Source organism: Vicugna pacos, chromosome 7, assembly GCF_048564905.1.
Source record: "Vicugna pacos chromosome 7, VicPac4, whole genome shotgun sequence".
In the NCBI taxonomy this organism is placed as follows: domain Eukaryota; kingdom Metazoa; phylum Chordata; class Mammalia; order Artiodactyla; family Camelidae; genus Vicugna; species Vicugna pacos.
This window is the reverse complement of record NC_132993.1, coordinates 44,012,440-44,035,425: the sequence shown is the minus strand read 5'-3', so window position 1 is coordinate 44,035,425 and position 22,986 is coordinate 44,012,440. Positions and strand designations below refer to the sequence as shown.

General features: G+C 44.7%; 1 protein-coding gene across 3 annotated transcripts in view; it reads left to right on the top strand.

The window, feature by feature from the left end:
* Positions 1–1,265: 1,265 nt before the first annotated feature.
* SNX10 (sorting nexin 10) overlaps positions 1,266–22,986 on the top strand; it is a 61,489-nt gene continuing 39,768 nt past the window's right edge. For all 3 annotated transcript variants that reach the window (XM_015237276.3, XM_072964803.1, XM_072964801.1), the window contains exon 1: positions 1,266–1,450. The gene's annotated coding sequence lies outside the window, so the exon portion shown is untranslated. The remainder of the gene's footprint in view (positions 1,451–22,986) is intronic.

The window sequence follows — 22,986 nt, the reverse complement described above, 5'->3', positions numbered from 1 at the left end:
ATTTGATTTCCAAAAGTGATCATGTTTACATTCACTTGTGTATTATAACTTGGCTGCAATTTTAGGAAATTAAATACAAATGATTCAAGCTTCAGCAATGCAAGGGTCAGAATCCAAGTTGCTAAGACACAATATTGTAGATTAGAAGCTTTGTTATGTAAAACCAATTTAAGTGTGGAGGATAAACATGTATATTTTCAGATGGGCCTGGAATGGCCCTGAATGGTCATCAGCAGCTGATTGCATCTAAAGGGAAAATTTGTGCTTAAATAATGAAATACTACTCTGCTGTTAAAAAAGAGACTCCAAATGGAGTCACTTATGCTAAGACATCACCAAATGGAAACTTAGTACCTAACTTAATTACAATTTCAGCCTCTCCCAGTAACAAAATGCAGTTAATCTGCAATTACCTGGTCAGCACTAGTGAGATCATCTGCCTGATAGACCCCCGCCTTCTCCTGGGAGAAGATGACCTTGCCATAACCAATCTGCTTTTTGCTAAGATAACTTCCTTGTCCTGCCCCCTTATGCCTGTAAAAGTCTTTCATTTTGTACAGCTCCCCCTTAGAGCGCCTTTCTATTTGCTAGATTGGACGCTGCCCAATTATGAATCATGAGACAAAGCCAATAAAATCTTCAAAATTTACTCAGCGGATTTTTTTTTGAACACTACCTTTATTATTCCGTCACGTTGTCATCTATTAGAGGTTTCAGCGGTTATTGGGGTTTTCCAGGCAAACAGGTGGGTCAGGCGCAGCTCAAGGTGCCATTTGGGAAATAGTTTACTGATTCAGGCCCCTTGGTAATCTCATTTCTTTTCCCCCCAAATTTTGAGAAAAACTTCAAACATACAGAAAAGCTGAAATAGCTTTGCAGTAAAGACACCACCTAGGTTCCACCATTGACAAGGTAGCATTATCTATCCATCCCTCTCCCTACTCATCAAGCCTCCCCAAACTAAGGCGGTGCGGCGGGGTGAGCAAGCTCAAGGTGGCTTTCCAGTGGCGATTCCCAAGGGTGCGGCTCGCACGCCGGCAGCCTCAGCGTGGGGCCTACCGGAGGCCTCGCCCGCGGCCCCGTCTCGCGGACCCGGGAGGCGGAATCGGGCACCGGAACCGCGGCGCCCCCCGGCGACAGCACCGCTCTCCCCAGCCCCTCCGGCCTAGGGGCGGCCTCCGGATCCACCGCCGGGGGCGGGCCGGGGCGGGCCTGCGCAGGGCGGCACCTGGGCTGGGCGGTGCGGTGGCGGCGGAAGCGGGCGGCCGGCGCGGAGCGCGGGCGCGGGGCCGCTACGTGCGCGGGGAGCGCGGGGCTGCGCTCGTGTGCGCTCCTGGGGGCTCGTCGCCGTCGCCGCCGCGCCTTTGAGTCAGCAAACTCCGCCGCCCGCCTGGCCGCCCGCACGCTAGCTCTGCCCTGCCCTGCCGGGCTCTCCCCCGAGGTGCCGCCCGTAAGTGACAGGGGACCTGCCGCGGAGCCTCCCTCTCGCCGCCGGGGTGGGGACCGCGGCCAGAGGCGAGCCAGCCACCCTTTCTCTCCTTTCTTGAGTCGTGGGCCCTTCCCGCCGCGCCGGGGTGCTGCTGCCTGCGGGCTGGGAAGAGGTTTGGGTCTCCTCGGATGGGAGCCCGGAGCTGCCTCCTTTGCATCCGAGGTGCACCGGGGAGGAGGGAAGGGTTGGCTTGTTTGCCAGGGGAGGGCACCGATCGCATCGATCTGGCTAAAAAGACACCCCAGGGAGAGGTGGGGCGGAGACGAAATCCTGGATGCCCGGAAAAGTGCTGAGGCACCTTCCACCAGGCCGAATTGGGGTTGGTGGGTTTAAAAAAAATTTTTTTTTTATTCACGAAGGAGAAGGTTTGAGTTTAGAAATTGGGAGGAGTAGGCAGGGTTTTTGTTTTTTTTTTTTGTGGGATTGTGGGATTGGGGGAAAAGGTCCGAGAGAAAATCCACGTTGACTGATTACCAGGTCTGGTGCCACAGGAAAGCAACAGCCTGTTTTTCAGTTCTGATGCATCATACTTCTGTAATGATGCATATGCGGGTAATTGAGGGGCATGGTCACGGGGATGTAGAGCCACATGTCCTGCATGAAAGGAAGGCTTCTATTTCTACAAGGCATGTTTCTATGTAAGAATAATGGAATTAGAAATTTGGAGCAGGAAGGAGGCTTCATGTGATCTCCTTTAAACCTTTTATTTTAAGGATGGGGAAGCTAAGGCCCCAGGGTGGGGAGTCATTCAGCCAGGTGAGAGCAGAAACAGGCCAAGATTCTGGGGGCTTCTGACTCTCGCTGCAGAGTTCTCCCCACCTTTGGGGGCCTGGGGTGGGTCGAGGCTTGGAATGCATAAACTTGCTCTTCTCCTCTGGGGGTGGGCTGGGCCGGAGGGTGAGTGCAGCTCCTGATGAGAACTGGCTGCTCCATCTGTGGACCAAGCTCAGCTAGGGCTCCTCAGTCTGAGAATGGAGGTGAGTGAGGCGCTCCTGGTGTTTCTGCCATCACTTCCATTGATGCCTAGTCCTAAGGCCTTTTTTTTTTTTTTTAAAGGCATGGTGGATTTCAGATTGATTAATGGGACTGTTTGGAATAAAGATGCAAAATAAAACGCATCCGGAAGTGAATATATGTAAGATAAGGTGATTAGCACTGACCTGTATTTTACCAGATGATCCTGTTTCTTCTGTTGGCCTATTTCATTCTAATTTCTGAGATGACTTTTTCACAAATGAGGAAATTGGTGTTGCAAGCGTGGGGACTTGCTCAGGTGACTCTGCTCCTCACCAGGGGTCTCTTGCCGGGCTGGCACTCTGCTTCTCCCCCCACCACAGTGGGCTGTGATACGAACTTCCTCTTATTTTACCTGGGGGAAGGCCTCCCGGAGCTTGGTATCTGAAACACAGAATTAAACACCCTTTTTCTTTCCCATGTAAAAGTATTGATTAAAGACTAATGTTTGTGTTCCACTACAGCATTTCTACGGTTTTGGAGCACTCTTAGTAATAGCTTTTCTCAGCCTTAGGGGCAGGCACTACTTTCATTTTAGAGGATTCACTTTGTTAGTTCAGCTGTTATGGGAATTGCTTCTTTTTCCTCTTTTGGTGTCAGGGCTGTGGTTTAACCACTACTTGTGAGGGGTTTAGAATTGGTTGAGATTGGGGTCCAGCCTCTGCAGTCTTCCATTTCTAAGACTGGCAAAGGAGGGCTTTTGGCCAAAGTCATGGTTGAGCTCTTTGAAGAACATCCTGCACTTTGTACTGTTATCACCAACCTCTTTTTTTCTAGAATCTAGTAGGTATGACTCAGCTTTTTTGTTCTCTAAGCCCTGTTCAAATAAGAGATTGTATGTGGTAGTGGTTACAACTTCTGGTTTCGGACTCATTAGAGTTGAAATCTAGGGACAGTCATTTGCTGGCTGAGGTACTATCAGCAGGGCACCTAACTCTCTAAGTCTGATTTATCCTTTATTCAGATATTAAAAAAGGTACTGATAATCCTTGCCTCCCAGAACTGTTCACAACAGTAGCTGACATTCATTGATTGCTGACTGTGTGCTAGGGGTTGTGAAAAGACGATGTGGCAGCCTCACTAATCCTCACAACCAACTTCAGAAGTAGGTTTTATTTACATCTGAGGGAAAATGAGGCTTCAAGATATTTGTGACTTCCTTAAACTCTCTAGCTCACATTTTATCCACCCAGCAAACATGTCCCAGATTTCTGTAATAGCAAGTAATTATTTAGGGCTTAGTGTGGGCCAGGCCCTGTGTCAAGTCCATATGTATATTAACAATCCTTGAGATAGGTATTGTTTTTATTCCCACTCTCCCTTTTTATTTTTATTTATTTATTTATTTGTTTATTTATTTACAGATGAAGAAACAGGCACAGACCCTAAGTCAGACAATTCGTAAATGATGGAGCCCAGATTTGACCTAGGCCGCCTGGCTCTGGAGTGGGTACTCTTCCTCAGCCACTCCTCTGTGAATCTGTGTAGAGGGCTTAGCCAGACCTCAATCAAGGGCAGCTCTTAATTGGCATTTTCATTTATTTTCCCTAAGTGACCACTTCCTACTCCCAGTCTCTGCGGAGGAGATGCTTTTAGTTCTGGAAATGATTCAACTTTGTGTAAGGTTTTGTGATTCTGCATACATTTCTGTTGTATCCTGTCTTATTTTTTGAAAGCATGTCATAGGTCTCGGTGATCTCGACCCTGGGAATACAGAGATAGGCTTTAGGGAGTCTGTGAACTCCCTGAAACTGTATGAGCTCATACTGGTGTGCAAAAGTGCATTATTCTGGGGGTGGGAATCCACAGCTTGCTTTTGATTCTTAAAGGGTTACCCATGGTTGTAAGAAAGGTTAGTAATGACTATGCTGTTGCAATAATCTCGTTTTACAAATGCGGCAGCTGAGGCCCATTGAAGAGGCACAATAGCTTAATCTGAGCTATGTAGCTGATTAGACATAGAAAGGGGACTAAAACTCAGGTCCCCTGACTTCCAGTCTAATATTCTTTCCATCACACCCCAGCACTTCCCTTTAGTGCCAGGTGAGTAAGTTCTGAAATGCCAAAAGACTCCTGACTCTCCCTTTAGGCTTCCTCAGTGTGGGAGAGACCAGCAGAGCTTCCTGAAAGCCCTATCAAAAATACATCATCCTTTGGCCTGTCATCTTGTTAGCCAAACCACTTTACAGTGATTTAGGATGGGAAGCTACAACACTGAAAGATACGAGCTAGGAGGATAAAATTTGGGGAGAAGATGAGGAAAGATTTAGAATATGCATTGGTTGAGGCACAAGGAGGCCTTCAGGCCTCTAGGTAGAACTGTAAGATTGGAAAGTTTTTGCTGAGAGATTTGTAAATTCAAACACAATTCCATGAAACCTGAGCTTTCTGTGTAATGTGTGAATCACTGGGAAGTAGGGCCACCTCCTAGCCAAAGCTTGATGCTCCAGTGACTGAATAAGACTATTACATTGTGGGTATAGGTTGGGGTTAGGTATAGCTCAAGTGGTAGAGCACATGCTTAACATGCATGCGGTCCTAGGTTCAACCCCCAGTACCTCCTCTAAACATAAATAAATAAATAAACCTAATTACTCACCCCCCAATAATAAAAATAAATAAGTTAAAAAAAGACTGTTAGGTCATGAGACCTCTATTAGTGTAGGCCGGCCCTTTAATTTCACTTACTTTTTACAAACTGATAAAGTTTTCCTGGGAAAATAGGTTTGTACTAATAGGCAATGCATTTTGGAATGTATTATTCAGCCAGACATCAAAATGTGTAATGTAGGACCAGGAATAAGAAGTCCAGAGCTGGCTCCACAGTAAAGTTGGGAATTAAATGTGTGATTCAATTGACTGCAGTAAAGTCTATTGGGACAGATACGCTTAGGAAAAATGAGATCCATGCCTCACACGGTTCACAAAAGTAATTTTCACTTAGATGAAAGATTAAATGTCAAAATCAAAATTATAGATATTAAAAAACATAGACATGTATAAGATGGTTTTAAAAAACAACTTTGGAGTAGGAGAGACCTTGCCAAGTTTAGTGAAACTGAAAAACTCCAGAGGAAAAGAGTAATCTAAGGTTGTGAAACATTTTACGTCTATAAGGAAAAAGATTCCATAAACAAAGTTAAGACACAGATGGTAAAGTACTTAAGCAAATAGTTGCAATATATATAACATACATGAACTCTTAGAAATCAATAGGAAAAAAATAATCCAGTAGAAATATAGGCAAAGGCTATTAATAGGCAGTTCACATTTGTATATAAAAATGCATAACCACATTAATAATCAGATAAGTGTGGATTAAAAAGAACCATGAAACCATTTTTGCTTAGGTTGATAGCACCCAGTGTTGGTGAGGGTGTGGGACAATAGATTGTCGCCATCTACTTTTGTGGGGAGTGTAAATTGGTACAACTTTCTGGAAAGGCACTTAGGCAGTATTTATAACATTTAGAAATTTGCATACTTTCTGATGTATCAGTTCCTTTTAGGACTTTATACTTCAGAAGTACTTGCCTACTTGAACAAAGGAGGAAATTGCTATGAATGAGCTGATACAGAGAGTATCCTTTATATGTTAAGTAATGAATGCAGAGTGCAGAGCCAGAAGTATAGTGTGATCTCATTTTGGGGGGAAAATAAAAGTCTGTGAGGAGATGCCTCTAATCATAGTGCTTACCTTTGGGAAGTGGGATTAGAAAGGGGGATGGTAGTTTGGAGGATTTCATCAATAGATTCCTATTTTTAAAAAACTTTAAATTTTGAAATAATTTTAAACTTACAGAAAAATGACCAAAGTAATAAATCCTTTATTTTTAAAAATTGTGAGTATATGTACTGAAAAAAAAAAAAAAAGCAGTTCTTAAGAATGCCTGTGATACATCCCAGTGTTCACAGCAGCACTATTTAACTAGGCAAGACATGGAAGCAACCTAAATGTCCATGGACAGATTTATGGATAAAGAAGATGTGGTGTATATTTACATATATATGTGTATGTATGTATGTATGTGTACACACACACACACACACACACTCACACAATGGCATACTACTCAGCCATAAAGAAGAATGAAATAATGCCATTTAAAGCAACATGGATGGACCTAGAGATTATCATACTAAATGAAGTAAATTAGACAGAGAAAGACAAATATCATGATATACCACTTATATGTGTAATCTAAAAAAAAAATGATACAAATGAACTTATTTACAAAACAGAAAGAGACTCAGACACAGAACACAAACTATGGTTACCAAAGGGGAAAGCGGGAAGGAGGGATAAATTAGGAGTTTGGGATTACCAGACAGAAACTACTACATGTAAAATAGATAAACAACAAGGTCCTACTGAATAGCACAGGGAACTATGTTCAATATCTTGTAATAACCTATAATGAAAAATAATATGAATAAGAATATATATGAATCACTATGTTGTATGCCAGAAACTAACACAACATTGTAAATCAACTATACTTCAATAAAAATTTAAAAAAATTTAAAAAAAAGAATGCCTGTGAGAAACAAAAATAAGATAAATGACTTACAACGTTGATAAGGCCCTCCTGCCTGGTTAGGGGCTGGCCTCCCCGTGTTTGGAGGACCCAGTGCCCTGGATTTCCAGGTGAGTATTCCCAGCTGTCCTTTCTGTTACTCATTCCAAAAATGTGCCCCCAGCCTCCGCTCCTGAAGGCAGGAGTTACATGTATCAAGGAAATTGCTCAATTTAGAAGCACACTTGCCCTAGATTATCTGTGGTCGTTAAGCGTTTAAAAAATATCAGTATTCCTCTCTCAGTATTTAGTTTTATTTCCTGGGTATATTGTGCAAGACTAGTTCCTTTACCCTTTCGCCGGTATTTTCTCAGCACACCCCACCCCCCACCCGACCCCAGTAAAAGTCTGTCCTTGGGCTTTCTGACTTTGGCAGTCCAGATCTCATATTACCTGGCCATGCAGTCAAAAACTGCACTGAAGAAATATATTCTCTTGAGAACATAATCTCTTGTAGAAGAGAATATATAAAGGAAGTATATTCTCTCTCACTCAATGAGTCTGGCTCATTAATAGCAGAAATTATAATGAATTGTATATGTAAATATCCTTGATTTCCCCTACACTTACCCCGCCCCAAGACAGCCTGGATACCTTTCAGAAGATAAGAAAATTAAGTCTGGAACCCATTTCAGATTCAGAGTGGGAATTCCTAATTAAATTCCTAGTAGCTGGTGTCCTCTTTTAGGGAGCCCTGGGTTCCTGGAGATGGAAGAACAGAAAAGGGGAGGGGGAAAGGGAATACAAGGGGGCACCAGAGGACAAGGCAGACTTCACCCAGGACCAGTCCTGTGTCCAGGCTTGTGATAAAGCTTTCTGACTTGTTTCCAGGAAAATTTTATATGTGTTTGGCACGATGACATGTTTTAGGAAAGTGATGGAACATACACAGTGCTCACCAAGTACCACACACGGCTCCGGGCACTTTGATTTACATCATGTCATTGACTCCTGTGAAATGGGAATTATTACAGCCATTTTCTCCTGTTGAGAGAGATTTCATGACTTGACCAAGTGGAGGAGGCAGGATTTGAACACACAGCTGCTTCCATGCCTGATTTTTTTTTTCTGTCTAGTGCTCTATTTTAAGATTCTCACCATCGTGTTTGCTTTCAGGGCCGAAATGGCGTTCTCTCTGATAAAATGATTGTGGGAAAATTTTGAAATCCATACTGGGTGCATTATTAGCTATAGGACTCTGAGGTTCCCACTTCTGATCCCCAGGCATTCCCCATGCAGGTGATAAAAGGCTGTACTTTGGGGGCTGCATTGTCATAAATTTTTTCAGTGATGTCACAGGCAGCCAGGGCTTTATCCTGGTTACTTATGAACTAGGAGGTAGATGGTAACACTTCAGAGCATTTTAGCCTTGAAATCAGTGACTTGAAGTTATTTTCTTCTCCCTTTTTCCACCGTCCTTTCCCATTTTCCATCTCAGGTGTGTATTTTCATTCTTTAGGACTTTTTATGCATCTCTGATTCCACTAAGGCCCCTGTAGCATTAGGCCAGCGTTTCCTGGGCAGCAGATTAAACACTGAAGGATGCAGTTCAAGCCTCTGGGGCCCAGAACCTTTTAACCTAGGTGTCATGGAGGGGCCTCTCGTTCTTAGAGAACTAATTAACCTTGGTGGGAACCCACAAGCCCAAGGCCCAGGGAATTCCAAAGGCCCCCCAGGAAGGCCCAGGTGCTCTGTGATCCTCAGGAAGAGACCATTAGCTTTCTGCTAATTCCTTAGGATGTGGGTGGAGGAGAGGGCTCGCGTGCTTGTCCTGTTTTACCTTGGCATCAGCCCTGACACGGTGATAGAAGAATCCCTCACTGATGGGGAAATCCGCCCCGCCAGGTGCTTTGCTCGCTCAGAAGATTAGCAGGGAAGTCACCTTGTGGTGCTCCTGACCTTCAGCTGTCTCCTGGGTCCCTCTCTTGGCCTTTCCGCCCTGCCTCTCCCTCCCTCCTTTTCCCATGAGTTCCAGTATCTTTTCCCTTATGACTGTGGATGCTCCCCAGTTCCTATTCAACTTGCAAATCCAAATGGTTCCAAGTGCAGAGCAGAGCAGGAGGCTTTGTATGTAGGGAGCCTATGCACCTTAGAAGTTATAAACACAGTTTTACACAAGGAGTTTTCTATCACTGAGAATTATCTTCTCCTTTCTTACTGATACAGCGGCTGACTGTAGAGTGGCATTTGGGACAGCTGGGGAGAAGGCAGGTGTTTCTGCAGCACCTCGGGGCAGTGTTAGCCCAGCTCTGGGTTCTGGTGTCTCCAAGCAGGAGACGCGGGGCCTTTCTGTCAGCTTTCTGTGGCCGATCAGACCCAGAGAAGCTGGGCTCCTTCTGTCCAGGTGTATATTGAAGATTCCTATACCAGGAAATCAACTTAATAATTCACAGGGAAATGCAGACTGGATGCTGGCTTTTCTAGGCAGCTCATTTTCATGATGGTTAGGAAACCTTGAAAAACTGTGACCTCTGTCTTGAGAACTTTGCCAGACCCAGTCTATGGACAGACACGAGTCAAATGTCCTTGGATTACAGTGAGTGCTTTGGGCTGATAGTTTAAGGAATGATAACTTTGGCATTTTACCCACTTTTAAAAGGACTTTCTCTCATGTCTTATCTTGGGTCACGGCCAGGGAATGGCCAGGGTGTGAGCTTCACACGTGTAGGCTGTTTCAGAGCATGTAGGTTTAAAATATTCTGTTCCTGTCAATATACTGTCCCATTTGACAAATCAGGTACTTAAAGGGAACATTTTTAAAAAGGCACAGGTGTGCTGTGATCGTCAGGAAGAAACCTCACCATTTCCCCCCTCAGCGGTCCTGGAAAAGTATAGGATGAAAATGGGCAGTGACAGTGGCTGACAGTGAGCTCCAGGCAAGTGCCTCCATTTTTGCTCATTTGATCTTTTTTTTTCTATATCCTCCCTCACCGCTTATTTGATCTTTACAGTAGATCCATGAGGTCAGCTATTAGCCCCATTTTACACAGGAGGAAACTGAGGCACAGAGTGAAAGACTTTCTCCCGGCAAAGGACAGTAAGAATTCACAGCCAGGCTGTTTGGCGCCCACCAGGCCCTTCCTACTCTTGTTATGGGGACACTCCTTGCTCAAAAGTGAAATCTCCCTTCTTGCTGGTCCCTCAGATGACTTGCTAGCTCTTCTCATCTGGACTGATGTCACTCTGGGCAGAGCTGAACTTGACCAACAGCTCACAGTCCCTGGTGCTGCTGTCCTCCCACGTAACTGAACTTGCCTCCCCAGCTCTTTGTGACAGAGGAGGTGAACTCGGTGGGCAGGTTGTTATTTCCAGTGTGTTGCAATGATTTTCCTTTTTGAGACTGTTTGTCACTCAGTTTAAAAGAGGAACATTTAATGCTGACTTTTGTGTCCACCTTGCATGCCTGTACCCTTTTCTTATCTCAGCCCCAAACTGTTCTCCAGGTGCCTCAAGACTGTTCTGTGTGGATGTCCGTCATCGTCCTACCTTGTTCCCAAATGAACTCATCTTCTTTCTCTCTTACCTCTGAAAAAAGGTCCCCCTTTCCAACTTCCCCATTCTACCCCAGTCTTCTTCCAGTCACCTGGCCGGTGAGTCATCCTTGACTCCCTTTCCACCATCATGCTGTCTCCAAGTTATTCTTGTTATATATATATTTTTAGAAGACTTGATTTTTAAGAGCATTTGTAGGTTCACAGCAGAACTGAGGGAAAGTACAGAGAGATCCTGTACACTACTTGCCTCCCCTCCCCATGACCAACCCCTGCAGCAGAGCAGTACATATGTTATTGCCATCAGTGAACCTGTATTGACACATCATTGTTACCCACAGCCCGCATTTCACATTAAGGTTCATTTAACTCATGATGTTGGACACTCTGTAGGTTTTGACAAATGTCTGACGTGTGTCCTCCATTGTACAGAATGGTTTCTCTGTCCTGCTAAATCCTCTGGGCTCTGCTTCTCTGTATTTTCAAATGTGCCTGGCCACCCCCTGCTCATCTTGAGTCTGTGATCTCTTCTGTGGGCTGGTGCATTCCAGCAGCAGCTCACAGCCCGTCACTGCATCCTGCACCCTATCCCCACGTGAGTCATTGCCATCACGGCAGGCTTCTGCCTGCTGCATCCCTGCCTTTGGACAGAAGTCCATATTCCTCCTCTCATCATTCAGGGACTTCCTCATCCTAGAATGACCATCAGAGCCCTTCCAGACTTACCTCCTTGTGATATTCTGCCAGTGCAGGCCCTCCACTTCTGGGGAGCTGGCCCCTCCAACCTCCAGGTCTACTGAAAGTGGTACTGCTTCTTCATTACCCCAGGCCAGAGCTGTTTCTCTGCTTGTCCTAATTAAAGCATCGAGGACTCGTCAAATCCCACCTTCTCTGTGAAGTTGCTCCCTCTCCACTCTCCTCCTTCCTACCACCCCATATCAGTGCTATTTCTTTGGGCACGTAGAGTGAGCTCTGCATTATGAGTGAACTGTTTCATATCTGTGTCTGGACATCCTTAGGTCTTAGCACTCAGGGAGTGTGATTCAACCATTAAATGCATACTGCTCACCAGGACCAAACCTAGAACTATACACAATAGGCTCTCAGTGATTGCTCATTGAATCAAATTGTCATTGTCCTTTAGTTATTCTTAGGGCGTCCTTTAGCGCTAACGACCCTAAAGAGGTCTGTCATGTGATGGCACGAAACTTCTCTCAGTATTACCATCTTTCCAAGGATGCAAGTCCTTTCCAGATGTATGGCTGTCCCTGTTCATATACTACTACTTGCCTTGTGGGGCTGCCTTGAGGATTAGATGAGATAATTCATGTTGCAATCTTCGCACAGTGTCCGGCCACGTAGCTAACTTATTTTTAATTGGATTGTTGTTTTTGATTATGAATGGTGTCACTTTAATATCATTCTCCAATCTCACCTGCCACAGTCCAGTGGAGGTAGATCAGGAGGAAAGACAGAAAACAACAGAGGAAGACACATGGCCTTGAAGACATTCGCCTCTGGGCTGTTGCTGGCTAAAAGCTTTCTTTTCTCCCAAGGTGAATGATTAACCACGAACAAGAAGAGGTGGGCGGCAAGGGAGGCCTCGCACGCTGTTCTGTGACCCTCCTCCCGGCCCACGTGACTGGGCTGCTGAGAAACTTGATGGTGATGCAGAAATGGAGAGAATTTGCTGGAACTAATTCAGTCAAATGTAATTGGCCCGGTAGTTATTGGGCACTTACTGTATGCCAGGCACCCTGCTGAGTGCTAGGGTTATAAAGTGTGAATGACTTGGACATGCCCTCATGGGACTTTTGAGAGGACAGACAATAAACAAGAAAACAGATTCATAGATAAAACAGCACAGAATGTGATGAATTCTAAGGAGAAAAATAAAAAGAGCATTACTGGGGGAGTTTGCTTTAGTGGGTGGTCAGGGAAGCCCCTCTGAGGAGGTGGCGTTTAAACCAAGCCCTATGTATGGGAAGGAGCCACTTTGCGGGGTGGGGTGGGGGCGGTGAGGGGAACGTCAGAGGGAACAAGACGCACCAAGAAGGGCCTGAGGGGGCAGTTTCAGAACTGACCTGGTTAGGGCGAGTGGACGCCTTGAGTGTGCAGAAGCGTCGGGGTTGGTGGGAGCACCAAACGAGTGTGGTTTCCCGGGATTGTGTGGATACAGACCCTGTCTTCTGGACAGTGATTTTCAAAGATTTTCTACCATCCATACACTTGCAGGAGCCCGCACTACTACGCTCCTGGGGCGGGACTGTTGGGGGCTGGGTGATGTGAAAAGAGCCCTCCATAATTGATACACGAGGCACCTTCTCCCTCTCTGCAAACTGAGAAGCACTGCTCCTGGTGATCCACTCAGAAGCCTTGGGATTTGGGAACATTTAGTCTCTTTTCAATTAAATTTTGCAGGGTTATATAGGCGCGCTATAGGAACATGGAATTCTGTCCATTGCTGAGAACATTGGCACGGCATTTGAGGATGAATCACCGTTTAATTGGATCACTGTGTGACCCATTTACATAAATAAATACTGTTTTTTGAATAGAAAAGTTATTGTCATTCTTTTGAAGTTATTTAGAAGTGCCTTTGGAGACATTCTTTAAGATTTTAATGCATGGGGGTGTTGTCCTTTGTGAAGAGAGGCAGTGGAGGGGAGAGGAGAGAACAGCTTCCAGCTTTCCAGAGTCCTCCGTTTGAGTCTGGACCACACTGTGTGGCTTTGGGTGGTAGCTTAACCTCTCTGAGTATTGGCGTCGGGGGGCTATCTTCTGTAAAATAAGACAGAGAAGGCTTGCGCTGCCTGTCTCTCCGACGGTCATGAGACAGTGCTTGATAAACTGCAGAGTATCAGAAAATAAAAGTTACTTTAGAAAAATTAAAATTTGTTTGCAAATGTTATGGCCAGTAGCACATTATGGCTAGGATGTAATTCATGACCATAGAAAAGAACTTTTCACTGATCATAAATGACTGGTTTCTAGAATAATCCACAGGAGAATATCTGTATAACTTTGCAGTAGGAATGGTTTTCTAAATATGGTGCAAAACCTAGAAGCCATAAGGAAGAGATTGGTAAAATTCATTACCTAAGAACAGCACGGAAAAACCGTTGTGAGCAAAACAAAAGACAGATTACAAACTGGAAAAATACGTTTGCACTTCATTTTATATATTAAGGATTAATTTCCCTAATACGTAAAGAACTAAAAATCAATAAGGAAAAAACAACTCTATAGGAAAATGGTCAAAGGATGTGAACAAACAATCCACGCAGAATACAGTGCCCAAAGCTCCTGCCTTTTGCTGCCAAAGTCGCGTTCCTCTCCCCCTGCCGGGGGGAAGCAGCCCCACGTCCAGGGAGCACACCCGGGCGCCAGGCTCGCTGTCAGCTGTAAGCCCCGCAGGGGGAAGAGGACCCTCACCGTGTGGCGAAAGGAAAAGCAAAGCGCTTGCAGGCGGCTCCCCACCACCAACTGCCCAGGACCGGGGAGACGGCTAGCCCAGGCTGCTGCTTCACGAGGAGGCCTTGGTCCTGGTCAACAAAAGGCCACCATTTAAGTTAACAACTTGGCCCTGTCCCAGACCTACCGTGTCCCTGTAAGCCGCCATCACGTGTGCTTTTGTTTCCTGTTAAGTGTCTCCGTAAGAGCAGGGCAGCATTGTGTCTGGTCTGGTTGCTAATTTGTACGGGTTGCTTGGCACAGTCCCTGCCACCATGTAGGTCCCCTATTTCAGGGACAGATCCCTGAGGGGCCCTGGGCATCCCAGAGTCAGAAAGAGGAATCTAAGCAGCTGTGAGGGAAGAAGCGTTTCCAAAAGGCAGCGGGAGAGCACACGGCAGAGGCCCCGGGTCTGGGAAATCAGGATTCCCATTTCTGCTTTGAGTGCCCCAACCTCAGGGCCATTCTCCCCAAGAACCCTGAAGAGCCCGGTGGCTCATCTGCTCAAGAAGCAGCTCTTCGTGTACAGTTGATTTAAAATGTTAAAAAAAAAAAGAAAAAGAAAGCAGCTCTCCATGCTGAGGGGCCACAGCCCCAAATGGCCAAGGCTGAAAGGGAGCTGGCTTCTGAAAGACACCACAGCAGGCCCAGGCTCACCCCGAGCCCAGCCTTCAGCCCTGGGGAACCTGCCAAAGCCACACAGTTGAGGTTTCTGCTCCTCCTCTGTGGGGACACAGTAGAGGCAGAAAACTGGCTTTGAAGGAGCAGGTAACCGTGAGTGTGCACACAGGAGAGCCAGCTGTAGGCACCAGCGTGTTCTCTCTCCACTGACACTGAGCCCTGGTGGGCTAGGACTGATAAGGTGCTAGGTGGTGAATCCAGACCCAACCCCACGGTGGCCCGGGGAGCAAAGGGGAGGGTGAGGTGTGATCATCCTGGTTGGAGGGCAGGCTGCTCAGGGTGAGGGTGTAGAGAAGACAGGGGAGTGGGAAGAAGATTCTGAAGTCAGGGCTCAGGAACTAAACCCTCATGAAGAGCTGCTTGCTTGCTGGCTGGCTGGCTGGCTGGCTGGCTGGCTGGCTGGCTGGCTGGCTTGCTTGCTTGCTTGCTTTCTTTCTTTCTTTCTTTTTAATTTTAAACAAACTCGTGAAGCGCAGACCTAGGGGTTAAGAAGTGGAAGTTAACTGGTAAAAGAAGGAAGCTAGTAGGGTGTGTGTGTGTATGTATGGAGGAGGCCTAAGGGGCATTTTAGAGACACTGGCATTTCTTTCTCTCAGTCCTTCCTGAAGGGCTAACTAGAAACCCACTTAGTGGACACCTGATCATTTATTTTTTTTTTTTTTTGCGGTACGATCACTTAACGTGAGATCTACCCTCTTAGTAAAGTTTGAAGTGAACACAGTGTTGCTAGCTGCAGGTACAAGGTTGTACAGCAGATGTCTACAAGTTATTTCTCTAGCAGACCTTGTTAGGAACTGTAAGTGGAATTCTTTCCTCCCCAAGGCTATTGTTTCACTCACCTGAGGCACTTTTCTTGGTCGAGAGGTTGCTTAACTGGGATTTTCAGGATTGCTTGGCCTGTCTAGGGGGACCTGCTATATCTGTAACTCTCTGAAAAGAATATGCAGAGAAATTATGTACCTGTAGAGACTGTGTGTTAAAAAGGGGCAAGCAGTCTGGGCCTTATGTGAGTCTGGGGCTCTGCCAAACCAGTGTGGCTAAGTGTGTTAGTTTCCTTTCTCTCCTGAACGTTCATGTAACAAAACCCCACCTCCTGCTTGTCTCCCCTGTCTCTGTCCTCTTAAAGTTCACTGTTCTCTCCTGGAATAAAAATAAAAACATTGTGAAACTGAGCCTGCCATCGACTGACAATCAAATCCTGAGCTCCCAAGAACCTCACTTTTTGACAGGTAGCAAATAAAATTTTCTTTCTCCTTTTTTATCTTTTTAGACTAAAATTGCTTGGATGTGTTTTCAAAGGGCAGTCCATTCTCATAAAGGATTTAATGCTTCTCTTGGTTTAATATTTTTGTATTATGAATGAATATAATATGGAATAGTGCTGTGTGACTTACTTAAAATTTATTGCTTGAAACCCTTGGGCTTTTCCTTGTGACAGTGACTTGTGACCAAGTGCTGGTATTTGATAACTCTTTTGTTATGTATGTAGCTTCCTTTATTTCAGTTGCTTTCAGTTTCACAGTGAAGTGTTAAGAACCTAGCCTGTGAATGGCAGGTGATTCTGCTTAAAATCTTTCAAGAAAAAAGATGTTCAAGGAAGGGACTAGAAAGCAGATTAAATAGCAGGAAAAATAATCAAAACAGAAGTAAGCCACATAGAGAGGAAAGAGTTGGCCAAAATGAATCAGAGAAACATTTATTGTTAATAATATATTAATTGGATAAAAATATATATACACAAAAATAGTATATTAATTGGGTCGATGAGGAGTCCAGACCTCGTACTGCTCTCCTTCAAGTGCAGAGATGCTGCTTTGTCTGTCTCACCACTGCAAGGTTTTGTACCTGAAGTCCTTCCTCTTGCAGTTCTGAAGACCTCTGTCCCAGCGTTATCCTGTCCTCTCTGCCCCCTGAGTGGGCAGCTGGCTTGTGGGGCCCACACATGGACGAGCACCAGCTGCCTGTGCTTCCTTAGTGCAGTGCCCAAGCGGCTGGGTGATTGCTGAGCACGGTTTTTCCCCATTTATTCATTTAATTGGTGTAAATGTGTGAGGAGAACCCATTATGTGCCTGGTACTGTGATAGAGGCCAGAGATCCGAAATAAAGAACAGTGAGAGCTGTGCTGTCCCCAAGCCTACTGTTGAGTGGGGACACAGACATTCATTCAGTTTCTACACTAATAAAGGTAAAACTATCACTGAGATCAGAACTACAGAGGAAGACGATGGTGCAGGGGACGTGTCATGAGGGGGATTTGGCTTTGCTGGAGGGAGTCAGGGCAGGGTCCCCTGAGTTAGTGAGATTGGAACTGAGATATGAAAAGTAAGTAGTTATCTGGTGACAGATAGGTTTGAATTGCAGCATTGCCCTTGAGCAAGTCGGTGATCTTGTAGTGGTGACCTTGAGCAAGTTACTTTACCTGTTTAAGCTTTAGTGTCTTCATCTGTGACCTAGATGATTGCGAGAATTAAATTAGATGATGCACATAGTGTCCTCAGCACAGTGCCAGCGTGTAGTTGACGCTCGTAAATGGTAGCTGTTTTAATTACTTTCTGTGCTAAATACCTTGAGAATAGTTAACTTGGAAAATGGAGACTAAAGGGAGATTTAATGATGGTCTTCAAATAGGCCAGGTGTCCTCAGCATCCAAGATGTGGGGAAGGCTCTTATGGAGCCATTGGTGTGAAGTCACATTCAGAATGGGGCTGCCTTGGAAGCAACTGTAATACACTAGGATTTTAAGACACAAGTATTATTAGATCCCATCTCCTACATTTCTCATGGCAGTTAATCAGAAATCGCTAGGCTATTGCGTATTTTCAGTACCAACACCATGTTTTATGTGCCCAGTGATTTTTGCCACAGTGTGTGTAGTTATATGTGGCTATTTCCTGCAGTTAAATGTGCAGGGGTCCTTTTGCATCCTTTGAGAAAGGCAGGTCTTGCTTTTCTCTCTTCGATCTGCGGAGATGTACATGTATATGGAAATATCCAATTCGACTTTTTGTTGGAGTATTATAGTTTTTTGCACCTTCCATTGTTCTTAAATTTTGAAGAAAAAGGTACCAAGACTTAATTTTTATTGAACACTTGCTAAGTGCTTTAGATACATTATCAGATTTAATTCTTACAGGAACCCTACGAAATAGGCACTATTAAGAATGCTTTTTCCCCGTTTACAAGAAAACTGAGGCTCAGAGAGGTTAAGTAACTTGTCTAAGGTCAGAACAGCCACCAGTGCCATAGTTGGGATTTGAACTCAGATGTTAATACCTCCAAACCTGAATTCTAAACAGTTTGATGCTGCCTTTTAAGCTAGTTTTTAAAGATTATCAAATCCCTGTGTCAGCAAAGTAGGTATGTGTCAAAAAATTTATTATACTTACATGGTCATGAGAAAAGCTTATAAAAAATGTTGGTGGCCTTCGAAGAGCACGGGGAAGCTTGTTGAATTTAGATCTATTTGTTCAATGAATCAGAAGTAGATACTGTAGCAATGCCTTTCTGGATTATTTTCTTGATTGTTATAATCCTTGGTTTTGCAGTACAGACCTTAAGAAGTATTAGTGCACGCCAACCAAAAGTTAAATATGCTTATGAATGTTAGGAGTTTATACTTGAAATAACAGTTTAGCTTCTTCCTCATTTTTACCTCAGTTCCCAAGTTAATAGCTTTGCCATCTTCAGGTTAGCTATTGTTTGCTGCCTTAACTCTATTGGGGAAATACTTCACATTCATTTGGTAGCAAGGGGAGGGTGTATTGTAAATAAATAATATACTTAGAGATGGGTGCAGGCTGTGTGGGTGGAGTTGGACAGGCATATCAGTGAGACCTTTGGCCAGTAAAGCCGGTGGCTGTCAGTGCCTAATGCTGCCACATACGGGGCAGAGCTTGTGCCCAGTGCATCTGGAGTTGCTCTGCACTTCTTGCTTTGTTTTCTGCTAATGCAAACCCTGCTTCAGGAATTAAGTGTTCTTTTTGATCCGAACTAAATGAAAATACAACCTGACGTGTCAGCTCAAGGAGGGAGAAATATCAAACAACTGCTGGAGAGAGTTGAGAGATCACTTCTCCAGGCTTGTTTTCTTTCCTAATAATTGATTTTTTCCCGACTCAGCAAGGGAGTAAAGATGACTGTGGGGGCGCTTGTTTATTTTATATATGTTAGATATATTTACATACTTATTTTATCTATATTTTCAAATCACAAATGTAATATATTAAAAATAAAAGTTGTTAGCAATTCAGGAGTGTATAAAGGAAAAAAAAACCAAACGAAACACGAAGTCCTCCCCTGTCCCAGTTGCATGCACTTTGGCATGTATCCTTCTGGAATCTTTTTCTGTGCATCCCCAAGCATATCCATGTACACACTTAAACAGTGAGATCACACTGCACATTGTTCTGCAGTTTGTTTCCACTTGTGGACATCCCCCCACGTCAGCACTTACAGATTTCCCTTTTTTGAACAGCGATGAGGTAATCCATGAATACGTCCCACTTTATTTAATCATTCCGTTACGAATGGGCATTCAGTTGTTGCAACTTTTTCAGTTATTAACACGGCCATAGTGAGCAGTCTCACACTCAAAGTGTGGCTTGGCACCTGGGTGCTGGCCTTTCTTGAGGATCCCTTCCCAGAAGTAGGGATGCTGGGTCGAAGGGTGCATGCGCTCTAGACTTTAGAGCCAGTAACCCTGCGTTCCGGTCAGGGTGGCAGCGTGAGCACTGACCTGACTTGGGTCGGATGGTGTCTTCTGTTTCCACGAGGCGGGCAGAGCAGCGGCAGCCCGGAGCCCCGTGCCTGGACACCGCTAGTTGGTGGGTGTGATGATTCTCCTAGCTGATTCACCCTTTTCAAATTGGTGAAGGTAGCAATTTTCAATTTTGACTTTTGCTTCAGTCCAGATGAATTCACAGAGAACTCAGCTGTGCCAAGCCTGCTCCTAGAATAAGGCCAGTCTTGGTTTTCTTTCCCACTCCCCAGTATTTGTTTTCCTTCCCAGTATTTTGTTAACCTTTGGACTTTAAATCGTGGACAAGATCACAAGATGAGCCTTCTTTGAAAAAGACTGCCACTGGCTTAGTTTCATTTGGTCCATTTTGTGACTCCTTCCCCTGGGCCCTCTCCTGGCCGGACCGCCTTGGCCAAGGTTCCTTCCCTGGGGCACCTCAGTCCCGTGAAGTCAGAGATTCAGCACTGACCGCTTCCCCCGGTTTTGGTGAGGCAGGCAAAAATAACATATAGACAAATAATATGGATTCAGATTGTGTTGAGTTCCATAAGGAAAACAAAATAGTGTAATTGAAAAAAGAATGACTTCGGGAGGAAACCTTAGTTAAGGGTTTGCAGCAAAGATGACTCTGGTGACATTTGAGCTGGGAACACAGTCGGAAAAGATCTAGAGAAAACCATTCTAGAAAGAGGAAGTAGTAAGTACTGAGGGCCTGGGATGGAACGAAGTTGGTGTGTATGAGAGATGGGGAGAAGGCCCGGGGGCAGAGCGTAAAGAAGAGAGTGGAAGGCGGTGAAGCAGGAATGTCGGCCAGGATCAGACTGCGTGGGGCTTATAAATCATGACACAGGATTTGGACTTTATTCTTATTGCAGGGGGCAGCCGTGGGGGGGTTTTAGGCAGGAGAGGTGTTTGATCTGAATTTTGCACTGAGAGGATAACTCTGCAAGTCTGGAGCATGGGTTGTATGGGCAAGACTGGAAAGCCATGTGGGAGGCTGTGTCAGCAGTCCAGTGGAGAGGTGATGGTGACCAGAACTAGGTTCACCGGCATAGATGGTGATGAGATCAAGGATACCTTCAGAAGTGGTGCCTACAGGCTGTGTGTCTATACACCTCCTACCATGGTGCCTGGAAATAGTGGGTGCTCGATAAGTATTTGTGAAAGGGAATATGATATTGTGATTTATAGGAGAAATATATGTTTGGTCATTCAGATGACCACAGTTCCTGGCTCACAGTTCCCAAAACTTTGGAATTTCATTAGTAATAAGAGCAATGGGATAATATTTAGTCTCTTGTACTTGGTTCCTGAAAACATTTCAAGGAAGGTGACTTTTGGATCCTACCCAAGGGTGGGGGCTGTTTGCCAGGAGAGCCAACTGCCTGATTAGAGGGCTGGAACTTTCAGTGTCACCCTTTGATTTCTAGGGGGTGGGGAAGAGGAGCTTGAGATTGAATCAGTCACCATGGGCCAAGGATTTAGTCAGTCATGACTATGTAGTGATGCTTCCTTAAAATTCCAGATAGACAGCCTGTTGACTTTTTCAGACACTTGGGAACCAGAACACTTCCACGTGCTGCTGTGCCAGCCCCAAGCACCGCTTGGACAGAAGTGCCTTTGGTTGGGATCTTGCCCTATGTATCTCTTCATTTGGCCGCTATTTGTATCTTTTAATATCCTTTTGTAATAAGTTGATGACCTAGTGAGTAAATGGGTTTTCCCAAGTTCTGTGAGCTATTCTAGCCAATTAATCGCACCCGAGGAGGGAGCCATTGGAGCAGCCAGCTTGCAGAGCCAGGTAACAGAAGCACAAGTGACAGCAAGCTGGGCTTGCAGCTGGCAGCTGAAGCGGAGGGTGGTCTCGTGGGGATGAGCCCAGTTCCTGTAGAGTCTGATTCTCTCTCTGGGTAGATTAGTGTCAGAGCTGAGTTGACATCCTACTGGTGTCCCGGAATTGCTTGTTGGTGTCCACACACGTATGCTGGAATTGGGTCCAGGGACCCTTGGCCAGGGAATAATGAAGTTAGTTGGTCTAGAAGGGAACAGGGGACTACACTGGTCATAAAAATAGAATTTGTGAAATTCGCTCCTAATTATTATTATTTTTTGCCTCTTCCTCACTTGGTTTGGAGTTTCTCTTGAGGTTTGAACACTGGTCCTCTAAGTACCCAACAAAATCATTTCCTTTAAAACTATCTTGAGGCCACCTAAGTGTTCAATACTAGAGGAAAGGTAACATCTACTCAGTGGAATCCTGTGACTTATTATCCAGGAACATGCAATGCTGTTGTTGTAATGAAAATGGAAGAAAAGAAGATATAGGCTTGTGAAACCATTTATGATGATAGTGCTAAAAAATATGCACATAAGAAAAGGAAGAAATATACCAAAATTATCTGTTTGGTTTGGTTTTTTCGTCGGGGGAGGTAATTAGGTTTATTTCTTTCTTTATTTTTAGAGGAAGTACTGGGGATTGAACTCAGGACCTCATGCATGCTAAGCATGCGCTCTACCACTTGAGCTACACCCTCCCCCCATACCAAAATTATGATGATGATCATTTATGGTGGTGGATTATGCCAGGGTAACCAGAAATAACTGACCATTTTAACCATGACACTTTTGAATACTCCTCAAGTGTCTGTGTGCGTGTGTGCAAGCTGTTACTAATTGCATAATAAGTATAAACCAGGGTTGCCCTGACTAACCTGGGCTTATATGGTCACCCTAGTTATGCGTGATAGTTTGACTTCTCTTTTTTTCAAACTTCCTCAATTATTCTATTTTAAATCTCATTTGAATTAAAATATATGAAAATAATAATTTTCTGTAGAATATTTACTTTCAGAGGTCACAGAACATTTCTTTGGGCTCTTTTACTTAGTCTGTCCTCCTGACCATGGGGAATGACCATGTTGGTCTCCTTCGAGCTGGGAGGCTTTGAAGCTGTGACCATCCCCCCCAGCCAGGCCGGGGTTTTCATGAAGGAAGGAACTGGAGTAGCACTTGCGGATTCCAAGGTGACCTTTTCCTGTGACTGATGAGATTACAAGTCTGGTAGGTTCAAAATGGCCTAAGGGCTTACTTAGATGACTTGGCAGACTTGCTTAGATGACTTGGCAGACTGGGTCTTTTTCTTTCTTTTTTCCTCCCCTCTTCCCAAAAGCAGTTGGATATGCCTTTTCATTTGTTTTTACTAAACCGTTCCTAATAGAAATTTATATTTGACCAACTTGTAACCTCATAGAAGTGAGGCAGCGCATTGGCTCACACTTACAGGACTGTGAAATAAAATCAGAGAAAGACTTAAAAAAATATGCGTAAGCTTTCCAAGCTAGAAGTGTGTCAAAGATCCATGCCCAAGAGTCAGGACGCTGGTGTTTACCTCATGGACTATAGGGGAGGTTGTACTATCTAGTAGTTAATAGTAAGACCTTGAACAAATCAGTTATTCCTTTGCCTTTTTAGCTTCCCCACCTTCAGATGCAAGAGAATTAAATTCCTTGGTTAAGAAAACAATGAACATGCTCCTCCAGCTG